Raw genomic sequence first — 14,800 nt, forward strand, 5'->3', positions numbered from 1 at the left:
CACTTTGAAGGTTAATAAAAATGAACACTCATTAACTCCCCTGTAGGTGGTATAAGTATAGCGATTTAATTCAGTGCTTTCCAAACTTCATTGTTTGTTGGCTTGGAGGCAAAACCATTTGCTTTTACAAAGAAATTAAGATTATCAGAGATAATGTTTTGAAATTTTCTGAAGTATGTTCCAAAAATACACAATGGGACGTGACGCTCTGAAAAACAGATGTATAAACATATGATTACAATAAAAGTAAAAATGTACATTAAACTGATGTGTTTAATTTCTTTAGTTTAATTTCTCATTTCTTCTTTAGATGCCCATATTAAAATTATATACCTAAAAGAACATTTAATTAAACTGACATAGAGAGGTTTGTCATTGCCAAAAAACAGCTTTATTTTGAAAGGGTATTTACTGCATATTATTAAAATGAGTGTGACATACACCTATACTGTATGTCCAATGCAACATTTTATACTTTCACATAGAAGCTTTATTTTTGGAAGGGGGGTATTAACTGGGCACTGCTATTTTATTAATCTGCCTGAATTGTACCCCCTCATTTCTTCTATCTGTATACCCAAATATGTATTCAAATGAGTTTGAAATAAACCTACATAACCAAAACTGTATGTCCAATGCAACATTTTATACTATAACAAAGAAGCTTTATTTTTTAGGGGGGTATTAACTGGGCACTGCTATTTTACTAATCTGCCTGAATTCTACCCCCTCATTTCTTCTATCTGTATACCCAAATATGTATTCAAATGAGTTTGAAATACACCTACATAACCAATACTGTATGTCCAATGGAACATTTTATACTTTAAAATGAATAAAATTACATTTGAATAAAGTTTTGTTTTATTTTGTATGGACTTTTTTGTTGAATACTTTTTCATTCATTTTTTATTAATGTTTCCTGTTGTTTTAAGTAAATAAAATAACATCATTGCTTAACTAAAAATGTATATAATCACATGACCTGAATTTGTCTAGTTTGTATTCAAGCACAGCTGTCATGTGACAACAGCCTACAAATGAAATTACAGTTTGCTTGTTTTACTCATTTTTTATCTACTAAAAAAATAACGGCTAGCACTTTATTTTACAGTACATGTGGTAAATAACAACATATGGTAAGTATGTTGTACTTACAGACAAATATGTTGTACTTACAGACAAATGTGTTGAACTTACTTTTGAGTATCTACACTGTAATTAAAGTGTATCATTACTGTACTTACCAGTGGTACATGGTAGTTATTATGTAACTCTAGATAATTACTGGGTAATACCAGATACATGTATATTACCCAGGTATACTGTAACTAACAAAAAACACTACTGTACTTATAAATGGATATACAATATAAGTATATAGTATACTTACAAGTAAGTATGGGATAATGACATTTACTTATAGTGTATGAATACTGTAACTAACGAGAAACACTACTGTACTTTATTGCTCATACATGGTAAATGTGTAGTAGCCTATTTACAGGCCAGTGTAAGTTAATGCCAGGTACTTATAGTGTACGTATTGTTAGATCTGGTCTCCACACCACAGACAAATAAAAAACGATCCAGCCCCGGACACCAGATCACGTCAGAAAATATAAGTTTACTTTGTTAAAGTATCTGTCAGATACAAGGCTGATCAATCGTTGCTAGAGGAGAGCATAAACAGAGTCGTAAACAGAGTCGTGAGACGGAGGTTTCAGATGATAAAATAGAACAGAGTTTTATTGATGACAGTTAGTTTCAGTTGCATATGCCTCAATGTTCAAACCTGGTCCACCTCGTCTACCCAGGAATACAGCATGCACTTGTTATATCCAAAATTGCTCAGCTGCATCATCCCTTAGACCTTGGGCTTCCATAAACATTCTCTTTATCTATCTTGTTTACGCACAGACAGAACAGCTCTATGAAACTTCCCAAATGTGAAACTGAACCACAAAGAGGCATATAAAATATAGAAATACAATGAATTAATGAATGATATAATAAAATACAGAAATATAATAATATATGAATTAATAAAAACAATAATGAATAAATGAATTAATAAACAATAATGTAATAATAAAAATGATAATAATGAAATTGATAATGATAAAATAATATTAAATAATCAAACAATAATTAAATGGATAATAACTAATGATTATAAAATGATTATGATGATTGTGTAAATAAATGATTAAAGATAAAAAAACACAATAATAAAAACATTCTGCACGTGAGGATCTAAGGTAGGATCCTTCAGTATGATAGCTAATAACAAACATTACTTTACTTACATATTATATGTACACAGAAATTGTGTGGTTCATGCTGGCAAGTGTAAGTTAACTAATAACAAACATTACTAATGTGCCATGTTTCTACTCTGTATCTTTGACCTTTATACCCTTTAAACTCAAGCATTGAATATTGTACGCATTAACTACTGGTACATTCACTAGTACGTCCACAGTAACTGCATGGAAACAGGACTGTAAAATAAAGTGCTGCATTTTACACAGTTATTACACAGGACCTACCACCTTATTTAAAGTATAGTATACATATGCCATGGGCATGCTTGTGAGGCAAACCCAGTCATTAAACATACACATTAATACTGGGTACATTCACTTGTACGTCCATAGTAAATGCATGGAAACAGGAATGTAAAATAAAGTGTTACCATTTTACACAGTTATTACAGAGGACCTACCACCACAATGCTCTTGCGGTATTTTCATACTAATAAATAATAAATTATAATGCTGAAACTAAATAATACTGGGCTTGTTTGCAACTGCAGCTTCAAACACAAGTCCAAAACAAGCCCAATATTATAATATTGTTTTCAGCATTATAATTTATTATTAATGACCAATGAATGAACGTGATGAAAACGCTATAAGAGACACAATGTAGGTCATCTCTTTTGGCATTCCTATTCTGACACTCAAGAGCACAACAAGACATTTTCTAGTGAGTTATATTGTTCGTTTCACTCGTGTCTCATTCATTTCCCTGTTTTTCTGCCACCACATTGCGCGCGTGACGTAACTGTGACGTCAACTCGCAAAAGGTCTATAATAATACACCCCTAAATGAATGCAAAACACTAGTTATAGCCTTATTTACTAAATTACTTTATTACTGATGTTATTATACAGTTGGGAAACTAATAGGCTTGCTCAGGTTTTGATAAAGAGCTCTGCATGCAGAAACTATTATGGGATTTTGGCGCAATTAAGCAGGATCAAGTGAGGGATCGACCACTCAGGACTCAATCACACGGTTTGGCGATGCTGCATTTGCTACGTGATGTCTAGAACAGTACCAAGGAGTGCTAACTAAAAGGTGTGGTCAATCATGCACTTGTAGTGCAATTAAATTGTTTTTAATACGTTTTAAACAAAGTTGCTCAAGTTTATAGGATTGAAGTAATAGGGACAAATTATGTCAAACGTTAATTTTGTATATTTGTGTTAAAAGCAGGACGCGAAGAAATTGAGAACTTGTCTCGAAATTGTCATCTTTTAAAGGTAAATATGATTACATTATCACATTTCTTTTTCTTTTTTATATGAGATTTTTAACAGGGAAAATACTTTATATGCTTCAGATAAGCATTTGTAGTTTGTGAAATGTTTTTAAACGATCTCCTTGGTTTATAGTTTATTGAAGCGTTTAAAGAGAAATGTCCCTTCAGTATTGAGTGTGGTCTTCGGCTAGCAGAAATCCCAGACTGCAGTGGTCAGACACTTTGGCTTGCAAATACTGGAACATGTGGTCAAGTAAGTGTCTAAAATCTTTAGCATGCATATCAGATCATTCAAGCATATAAACCTTTCTTCCACTAATAGGTTTCAGTGGAATAACATGTCACTGCACGAAAAGGTCCAGTTGAAAAACTGCACAATGGGATTGGTATCAAACGTGAGCATCATGGAAATGTATTTCTTAAAAATCTTTATGCATGCTCTAAGGAGATTTCTTTCTCACGTGTGTTGTATTCCGTTTCAGGGTGTGCATCCGATTTTGGAGGAGGAATGTCACATTAAGGATGCCCTGTCACGAATAGTAGTTGAGATGATTAAAAGAGAGTGGCCACAGCAATGGCCTGAAATGCTCACGGAGATGGTGGAGCTGACCGCTTTGGGGGTATTTCAAGGGGTTTTAGTCACATGGATGATGATGTAGTTGTAGCACAGGATTGTTAAAGTCCCACTGTGGTGAAGTTTTTATTGTTGTTTATATCCCTACTGCAAAAATCCCGCCAAGACCAGCATAAGCTGGATTTTTCAGTAGGCTATGTAGTGTTTTTAATATGCTTAATTTGTCATTCAAGTAGATGGGAGAAATGCCACTTTTTTTTAAAACGATCAGTATTATGGTTGATATTTGTATTGCACTTGTTAAAAATTGTTTTTGCCCCCATTTTTTTTTATTTCATGAGCTGAACTTAAATATTTTCTATGTCCCCAAAAGGCCTATTTCTCTCAAATATTATTCACAAATCTGTCTAAATCTGTGTTAGTGTTGCGTTTATAATTGTGGTTAGTGTGTGTGTAAGGCACTGCCTGTAAAAACCCAGCTAAAGTCTTTTTTGTGATGTATTGTTTTCTACATAAAATCATCCTAAACAATGAAAAGAACATTTTGTAAAAATATCTTATCTTTAATATTGGCTGAGTAAGATTCTTTGTATAAACCCTCAGTCTGTTAATTTTGTCTCCAGCCTGTCAAGATCTTCAGCAGATGTTTGAGAAAAAAGTCATCATCCTCTTCGTCACTCTTCATCCGTATTTGGGGTAACAAACACCTGCTTCCCACAAGAGACTGGACCGCTGAAGTCAGGTGGTTAGTCTTTATTTGCATTTATCCTAGAACCGTCAAGACTGCCTTTTTGCAGCTGCAATACCAAAGATAAATGAATTAGGAGTGTAGCTTTTAAAATGATTTATTTAAACTTAAGAATCAAATAGGTGTGTAGTTTAGGTAAAATTCTTATAACTGCATTTGTCTGTTTTACAACAGATGTAACTAAGTATAAATTTACTGTTTTTTTTATGTTGGATGGATCATCAGACCTGCACCTTCCTTAAACATGTTGGTAAGGTAACACTTCATCTGAGTAAATAATGATGCTTTTTTATAAGAACTTTTTATAAATAAATATTATTATTGTTTTTTTTTTTAGGTAACTTACTCTGTATGTGTACACGGTGGTCACCCCAGGGTCTCAGGACTCAAAACGAGTGCTCTATGGATTGAACAGAAAATGTAGTATTAACAAGTGTTAAGTTATGTCTTTAAATGCCACTAATAATGTGTTTTTGTTTTCTTTCTCATTATGCTAACAAACGCTCTTTTACCCCTCATGTTAGGTGGATCAACACTCCAACCATCTGCATTAGGGACTGAATAAAGGATGCCCTCTGTAGCTGGGAATGTTAGATCAGGTAATTTGCATTTGATATATTTTTAAAGACACACACTAATGCTGCTTGTACACTGCCAGCGACTAGCAACACAATCTCGTTCATTCCAATGGAAGCTTTGCCCCATTCAGCAACATGAGCAACTGTGACCATCGACAACAGGAAGTGGGCATGTCCAGCTATGCCACAACGTTGAGGAAAGTTCAACTTGATGAAGGACTTTTGGGAGCAACTACCAATGAGAGTGAAGCAGTGAAGTTCATGTCATCACTCTTTTGTCATTTACTGAGAGGATTGTTACTCATTTGTTTGTAGTTTTTACTAGGACAACCAGAATTGGGAACGCCTTCTGATAAACTCATTAAAAGAAATGGCTGACACACAGTGACTAGGTTGTTGGCGGTGTGAATGCAGCATAAGACCTTAAACTGTCTGTGGCAAATATTTTTAGCACCCAAAATAAATAGGGGTGCTGCTTTTAAAGGAAAACACCACAGTTTTTCAATATTTTACTATGTTCTTACCTCAACTTAGATAAATCAATATATATCTCTATCTTTTATCAATGCATGCACTTAATATTTGTACAGCGCGTCGTGAATGTGTTAGCATTTAGCCTAGCCCCATTCATTCCTCAGAGCCCAGTAACATCATCACTGCTGACTACTCCCCCTCTTTTGAGTTTGAGCGAGAGGTGGAGTAATCAGGAGTGATGATGTTACTGTGTGCCGAGGTCGAAGTGCTGCAAACTTAGTGCTCTTTTGCCATACAATATAGTTCTCATTTTTAACCGTTTAAAAAATTGCCATGTTTTATTTTGTGCCACCATACTTACTCGTGTAACTACTTATGTAACAGTCTTTAAATAGGGAAAACATGAAAGGGTTGGGTGGCTTCTAAATTCATCCCTGTTTGGATCCTAAGGAATGAATGGGGCTAGGCTAAATGCTAACACATTCACAACGCGCTGTACAAAGATTAAGTGCACGCATTGAAAAAAGATGGGTATGTATTAATTCGTCTAAGGTAAAAACATAGTAACATTTTGGAAAGCGGTGGTGTTTTCCATTTAAAGGGATAGTTCACTCAAAAATGAAAATAATGTAATTAATGACTCACCCTCATGTTGTTCCAAACCTGTAAGACCTCCATTCATCTTCGGAACACAGTGTAAGATGTTTTAGATTTAGTCCAAGAGCTTTCTGACCCTCCATAAAATGTATGGGCTGTATACTGTCTCATTTCCAGAAAGTAAATTAAAACATCATCAAAGTAGTCCATGTGACATCAGTGGCTCAGTTAGAATTTGTTGAAGCATCATTAATACATTTTGGTCCAAAAATAACGATTTATTCAGCATTGTCTTCTCTTCCGGGTCTGTTGCGAATGCGCGTGCACAGTGGCGCTGCTGACGTGTTATCCTCAAATGTTTGCGAAGATTGTTTTGTTTACAGCGTCTCCCTCAGACTGTAAACTAAAAAAAAGCTTGGGTGCACCAGATAACACGCCAGCAGCGTTGTACGGCAGCAGTGTCATGCACACGGTTCACAACAGACCTGAAAGAGAAGACAATGCCGAATAAAGTCGTTATTTTTGGACCTAAGTGTATTTTTGATGTTTCAACAAATTCTAACTGACCCACTGATGTCACATGAACTATTTGATGATGTTTTTATTACCTAACTGGACATGAACAGTATATCGTACATACATTTTTAATGGAGGGTCAGCAAGCTCTCGGACCACATCTAAAATATCTTAAACTGTGTTTCCGAAGATGAACGGAGGACTTTAGGGTATTATTTAAATCAACTAAAAGAAAAACAATCCTTAAATGGTTACTAGATTTTTGAAAACTTACTGTCTTGATGGTCATCCAAAGTTCTCGGTACAGAAAATCTGTTTTGTATGGATCAGAGTTAGACATTGTCATGTAATATATAACAATGTAATAGCAAGTGTTATGTTGTTTTTGAAAATGCTGTGAAAATGATAAAAAGCTATTTGTTAATCCACTATGCTATCAAATGCTCTTTTACCTTGCATGTTAGGCGGATCAACATTCCATCCATCTGCATTAGGATCTACCTTAGAGACACTCACTGGAGCGGTAAAGGGAAGCAGGTAAGTTGCACAACCCATCAAGCCTTTGTGGGGAACAAGGTTTCTTGTAGAATTCTTAGACTAGCAATTTTTGTGTGAGAACTTTAACATGATAGAAATTGTTAAAGGGGGGGTTTAATGGTATTTCAAGCATTCTGACTTATTAACACAGTTATAGAGTTGTTTCCTCATGCTAAACGTAGGCAAAGTGTCAAAACAGCAGCTGGACGTGTTACAGAGTATTTCTGTGCCGAATGCACTTCGCCAGGGTTCGTACAAGTTTCGGTTAATTTTTTTCAATTATGGTTCTAACTGACGTTTCAGGGGTTTTCGATACGTATCACTTCTTTATATGGGCTTCCCCCGGAAAACCCCGCCCACCCGTCAATCAGCGGGAGACGCTAGAGCTGCTAACAGCTTATCACGCCACTCAGCTTTGTTTAATTTCAAAAGTCAACAATGGCACGAAAGAAGAAGTGTGTTTTTGGATGTAAGGAAAAGAAAGCCAGCCTTATGGAAACAATGGATATAGTTTATTATCTGGGGTAGCAGCGGAGTTTTGCGTGTGTGTTTGATGCGGTGGATTTTCCCAACCAGGTCATGGCGAGTTGCACGTGGTAAGTAAGACTTCTTTCTTATGTTGGAAATAGTCGCGTGCATATTATATAAATGACACGAACATGTAGTGAATCAGTTAAAACAGTGTTGTATAGTGTTGCATGACTCGTACTCGCTCCTCCAGCGGTATAACTCCTCCTTCTTCATTTTTTCGTACGTTATCGGAAAGATTCGGTAAAGCTAATAATTCTTTTATAAATCTGATTAAACTAAAGACTCTTCAAAGATATAAAGGATGTCATACTACTCTATAGGTACTCCAGATTAACATCAGAAATGCAGAAACGGTGTGTTACGTGAGCTTTAAACTACAAATATGGTCAACCATGAAGCCATCTGAGTCTATATTGTCTGAGAGAAATTCTTACTCAAGAATCTGCATATTGCTATAAATATGCAGAGTACTTATCTTGAAACAGTCGTAAAATATTAATGTTTTTTGTTTTGTAGGTCACTTACTTTGCATTCGTCCTTGGTGGTCACCCCAGGGTCTCTAGAGTGAAAATTACTCAATCTATGGATTAAACAGAAAATGTAGTTTTATGAAGTGGTATGTTGTCTTTAAATGCCATTAAAAATGTGTTTCTGTTTTCTGTCTCATATAAAAAAAACTCTTTAACCTGCCCACTGGAGCCGGGATTGGTTAGCTGCATTTTTTACATTTACAAATAAACACACTAAATCCTAGGCTTAGACCTGCCTTAGGTTTTAGCATCCAAATTAACTAGGGGTGCTGATTTTTAAAGGAACACGCCCACATTTTGGGAATATAGCTTATTCACAGTATCCCCCAGAGTTAGATAAGTCCATACATACCATTCTCACATCCGTGCGTGCTGTAACTCTGTCTGACGCAGCCCCCGCTAGCTTAGCTTAGAACAAAAGACTGGTAGTGAATTTGACTATACAAATCACAACACAACACATAATAGGAAAATGTTTGCGTTATTTTGTCATGTTTGGAAGCCGTAAGCTAGATGGAGCCATTCACTTCCAGTCTTTGTGCTAAGCTAAGCTAGCGGGGGCTGCATCAGACAGAGTTACAGCACGCACAGGGATGAGAAAGGTATGTATGGACTTATCTAACTCTGGGGGATACGGTGAATAAGCTAAATTCCCAAAATGTGGGCATGTTCTTTAAGGACTTAGGGGTATTTTTGAAGTTAAATAAAGCCGTTTTACCTTTTAAACTGTCTCTTTTATAAGGACTTACTGAATTTCTTTTTTCAGCAATTTGGGACATTCTTCCAGTTGTCGGCAACTTTGTGAAAAAGGCTGGAAACTAAAATGCAGGTACTGTTTCATTCTTTTGTTTTTTACAGCTATGAAAAATAATGTGTTATTAATTGTACTGTCTATTAATTAATGATTTTATACAGTGTAACTGATTCTGCTTACCTGACTCATGCAGAATTCTGGCCTGGTGTTTGGTCCGTGCTGTCTTTGGCTCTTGCATCTCCATCATCCTGACCCTCTTTAGCAGCGTGTCCATGTATTTATTTGGAGGCCACCATGAGCACCCATCTGCATAATATGACTTTGTTACTCAGTTGTCCATGCTCCTACAAATTCTACATTTTTTGTAAAGCTGCAACCAGTTGAAACCCTATAATTATTAACATTTGATTTTGAATTATGTAATTCAAATACATGAATAGGTAACAAAAGCAGAAATATATTAAGACATTACCTTTTTGTTGCTTGTTTAATGATCTATAAATCCTTTTGCATTCTCATAATTGATCATCATAACTTGGTATACAGTGGATGTGTGGCTGTAGATAACTTTCTGAAGTCAATTTAAAAAGGCAAAAGTTAATAAATGCTAAATTGGTCAAATATACATTGTTGTATTTTCACCATTTTTATCTTATTTAGGCATTTCATAACTTGAGGGAAATTTACGTATACTGATGTTTCAAATCAAATATTAATTTATTAATGACAGCTAATCATTTTATAAAGATTTTTATAACAATATTCATTTATATAATATCAATTTAATACATTTATTTCGTTACACCTACATCACTGAGCGCAAGGGAGTGCAGCCAACAAATACATTCAGGTGTGTTTGACTTAACACCGAGATGCGCAGACAGCACGTGGTATGACATCAAAGTACCGCGAGAGTTTTGGGAAAGCCCCGAAAAAGGTTTGAACTCGCGGTACTTGATGTCACGATCGGTTTGCGCGTAGATCAGCATGAAGTCAAACACATCTGAGAGATGTGTGGGCTGCCTGCACTCAACGTTGCGATAATTCAGTAGAGTGTAACCTCAATCGGTTTTTGCAGCTTCTGGGTGTCGTGTAGAACGATCACAGAACGATTTTTTGTTCTTTTCCAACTCGATTTTTAACTCCCTAAACTAGTAGGATGTTCCAACGGGTGAAGCAACAGTGCTGACGTCAGTTTCAGTGTCAAGGTAAGTTAATATGTTATGCATGCATGTAAGTTAGTCGATCTACAGAATTATCGTCTTATATTAATGTTCTATACGCGATTAAAAGCTTATTAACGTTTATCAATGCAATGCTATTCAGGCCGCTGCAAAGTCCCGAAGCCACGTTGTAACGTTAACTTTACATGTTACGCACTGGTGGGGATAAACCAGCCAGTTTCCCGCCCTGTAACGTTACGTTAAAATGGCCCTTATACGGATAACGTTATTGTCAGTCAGACCTTTTCCTAAAAACCACTCAAAACCGTTAACGTTGTTTTATTGGAGTGGTTCGATAATTGTATTTATTAATTGTTTCAGTTATATTAGTTATATCTGTTCTTTAATTCGTATTTCTAACAATTAAAACCAGGAATGACAAGCTATAACGTTACTTACCAAGATTTTGACGATCAAACTGACAGAAAAACTAACTTAAAGCCGACTATTAAACCAAAAACATACTATTACAACGTGAAGAGGACCGTAATGTGTAAAAATTTTATTATTTACAGGTTATTAATAATGTTATTTGCGACAAAAAAGTTGAGGGTACTCGAGTCGAGCAAATAACGGTCTTCTGGTAAATATTGTGGTCACGTGATGGCCTCGCGCCATATAAGTCGTTTCCGGTCGTTTCTCAAACGCACAGCTGCGTCCTTTTAAAATTATTTTTAATATATTTTTTTTAAATAATAAGAAATACAAGTTCAGTCAGGGTGTACATTATACATATATAAAATAAAAATAAATAAGGCTGCGTCCTAGAATGCTGCATGTCTCGGCTGCCACGTCATCAAGCATCGTCGAAGGACATCTCAATCTGCTTGTTTTCTCTTTTGTTGTTTTAATTAAATTACAAAAGGTTTAACTGTCCATGTTGTAAACACCGTTGATACATGAATTTTATTCACTGTACTACAGTATTGGATTTTTTTGGTGATGCATTGCTAATTTTCAACTTTTCTCTTTAAAGTTTTCATGCCATGACCACTGGAGCGGAAACCATTATGACATTGCCTTGGACATCAAACTAAACCATCTCATTCTGGCTTTTGAGGTGGACTCTAACCTCGAAATCTCAGAAGTACAGGTCTAAGATGGACGCAGCCTCCATAGGATGCAACCTTGCATTTGAGAAACACCCATAGAACGGTCAACTTACTCCATACTCTAACCTGAATGCAGGGATCATAAAACTTTATCTTTTACCTTAATTGTTAGATGGGTGTTGATACCAAACTTTTTTTCTCGTCTACCCAGGAGAAAGTCATGGGTTCTGCTGCTAAGGTTGTCATAAAGTATGCTTTTTTCCATTTGTTGCATTTGGCAATATTATAAAAAGACATAAATTCTGAAAGAAATAAGATAATTTTCAATTTTTCATATGAAAGCATTATGTCATTAATGACCATCTTTTATTATTGTTTATTTACAGCGTCTTTTATTCTGCTTACCTGACTCATGCAGAATTCTGGCTTGATGTTTGGTCCACCTGTTAGCTGGCTCTGGTGCTTGGTAGTCTTCTCAAACCTCTGAATCAAGACCACTATGAGAGGCCTTCTGAAGACCATCATTACGCTTCAGATCCAGTTGTCTTTACTATGAGGTAAATCTTTTTTAACTGCAGCATTGAGCGTTATGTGCGCTGTTAAAGGAATAGTCTACTCATTTTCAATATTAAACTATGTTATTACCTTAACTAAGAAGAGTTGATACATCCCTCTATCATCTTAGTGCGTGCACGTAAGCGCTGGAGCGCGCTGCGACACTTCGATAGCATTTAGCTATCATTCAATGGTACCAATCAGAGATAAAGTTTGAAGTGACCAAACACATCAATGTTTTTCCTATTTAAGACGAGAAGTTATACGAGCAACTTTGGTGGTACAAAATAAAACGTAGCGCTTTTCTAAGCGGATTTAAAAGAGGAACTATATTTTATGGCGTAATAGCACTTTTGGGAGTACTTCGAGTCCGCTCCCCTTCGAGGGTGTTACTGCGCCGAGTCGAAGTACTCACAAAAGTGCTATTACGCCATAAAATATAGTTCCTCTTTTAAATTTGCTTAGAAAAGCGCTACGTTTTATTTTGTACCACCAAACTTGCTCGTATAACTACTCGTCTTAAATAGGAAAAACGTTGATGTGTTTGGTCACTTCTAACTTTATCTCTGATTGGTACCATTGAATGAATGGGGCTAAGCTAAATGCTATCGAAGTGTCGCAGCGCGCTCCAGCGCTTACGTGCACGCACTAAGATAATAGAGGGATGTATCAACTCTTCTTAGTTAAGGTAATAACATAGTTTAATATTGAAAATGAGTAGACTATTCCTTTAATGGCACTGAACGCCTTGCATTTTTGCCCCCTACTGCAACATGCGTTTTTGAAGGAGCGCTAAGAGCAGAAAAGCACCCGACGTCATTTGTGTCTTTCCATTGTCCAATTGAATATGGGGAGAGGCAGGCCTTCCGTTGTAGGACCGATGTTTACAGTTATTTGAAACAAACATACTTCAGTTACTTACTGTCTCCTGTGTGTTTATGCACCTCTCACCTTCGATCAAAGTCAGTGCAAGAGTCCTCTTTTTAAAGTTTCTGCTTATATGACAGTTAAGAGCAAAAGAGCGCTCACGCTTCAATATTTGATTGACAGGACAGCTGCCTCGGTGGTTGCCTAGCAATATAAAAAGCTGCGCTGCACTGCACTGCTTTTTATAAAGTGACCAAATAAAGGTGCACCTTGTGTTTCCACATCTTTAAAACGCATTTGGTGTGATTGGCCCCCAAACAAGGGTTTTTTCTGCCACTTTTTATTTTTTCAGCTTTTGCCTTGATATTGTATTTTACATTGGTATATGCACATCGATGCGAACAACGATGCAAACATGTAAATGAAAAATGGCGCATAGCCTACTGTGTAGAGGCATTGGGGTAGGTCTGACAAAATCAGCCTTAATGACAACTGCATCAGTCTTCAATGATGGTTTAACTTTTACACAGATAAACACTCACTTTGTCTATCCAGACCTCAAGGTTAGAGTTCGGACAGATTCAGATAGTTAGGGCCCGAGCACACCGGGGTGTGAGGACCCTATTGTTCTTCAAGGAGTTATTAGGGCCCGAGCACCGAGGAGCAGGCCAGAATGGCCTGCACCGAAAGGTGCGAAGCCCTATTGTTTTTGCTCGGATTATTATTTTTTTAGGGCCCGAGCACCGAGGAGCAGGCCAGAATGGCCTGCACCGAAAGGTGCGAAGCCCTATTGTTTTTGCTCAAATTTATTATTTTTTTTTTTTTTTTTTTTATTTTTATTTTTTTTAACACTTTTGGGGATTTTGGGTGCCTTAACATACTCGAAAACTCTTGAAATTTGGCACAGACGTCAGAGTCGTCCGTCATTGCAGAAAACCAAAGGCTGGACAACGGGCGTGGCACAGGGGCTCTGTAGCGCCCCCTGTAATGCAGAAGAAACCATTGATGCACAGATCGGGCAAAAATTTACGCACATGTACGAGAATTGGTACGCTTATAGATCTCATCAACCCGAACAACTTTCGCCCTCTAACATTTAAGCTCCGCCCAACAGGAAGTCGGCTATTTTGCATCGTTTAAAAAATGCATGCGGTGAACTTTTAAATACTCCTCCTAGGGGATTCATGCGAATGACACCAAACGTGGTGATCATGATGTCGAGACATTGTACTTGCTAAATTGCGAAGGGATTTTTGATATCTCGAAAGGTCCTGCCATGGCGAGGCGACAAAGTTGTGGCGAAATCAGAGAAACAGGAAGTGTCTTATATCTAAGGCAAAAAAATTCTTATTGTTATGCCAAGCGGGGCGTTTGTTCGTCTGAAGATTCCGATCGCATCGATGTGTCTATTGTGAGTCTCAGGTATAGCGCCACCACCAGGCGCCAGGAAGTGTGTCAGTCATGAACTTTTAAATACTTCTCCTAGGGAATTCATACAATTGACACCAAACGTGGTGAACATGATGCTGAGACATTGGACTTGCTAAATTGCGAAGGGATTTTTGATATCTCGAACGGTGTTGTAATGGCAAGGCGACAAATTTATGGCGAATTCAGAGAAACAGGAAGTGTCTAATATCTAAAGCAAAAAATGTCTTATTGGGATGAAACGCAGTGTGTATGTTCGGCCAAGGATTCCGATCGCATCAATGTG

The 14,800-nt window shown here is 36.7% G+C and overlaps 2 long non-coding RNA genes across 8 annotated transcripts; one reads left to right on the forward strand and one right to left on the reverse strand.

Annotated features, from left to right (window-relative positions):
• Positions 1–4,666: 4,666 nt before the first annotated feature.
• On the reverse strand, positions 4,667–11,957 carry LOC141365253 (uncharacterized). 7 transcript variants are annotated; one of them, XR_012370459.1, is made up of 8 exons: positions 11,825–11,957; positions 9,862–9,960; positions 9,570–9,695; positions 9,385–9,453; positions 7,490–8,685; positions 7,312–7,349; positions 5,219–5,272; positions 4,667–4,921 (listed from the first exon to the last, which is right to left on the reverse strand). It is a non-coding gene; the product is annotated as an uncharacterized lncRNA (long non-coding RNA). The 7 variants fall into 7 exon arrangements; XR_012370460.1 differs by lacking the exon at positions 11,825–11,957 and adding an exon at positions 11,012–11,582 and having other exon boundaries at positions 9,862–9,956; XR_012370458.1 differs by lacking the exon at positions 11,825–11,957 and adding an exon at positions 11,012–11,582.
• LOC129417070 (uncharacterized) lies at positions 10,459–12,395 on the forward strand. The gene is made up of 3 exons (XR_012370465.1): positions 10,459–10,597; positions 11,589–11,913; positions 12,051–12,395. It is a non-coding gene; the product is annotated as an uncharacterized lncRNA (long non-coding RNA).
• Positions 12,396–14,800: the final 2,405 nt, after the last annotated feature.

This window comes from Misgurnus anguillicaudatus, chromosome 7, assembly GCF_027580225.2.
Source record: "Misgurnus anguillicaudatus chromosome 7, ASM2758022v2, whole genome shotgun sequence".
NCBI classification, from domain to species: domain Eukaryota; kingdom Metazoa; phylum Chordata; class Actinopteri; order Cypriniformes; family Cobitidae; genus Misgurnus; species Misgurnus anguillicaudatus.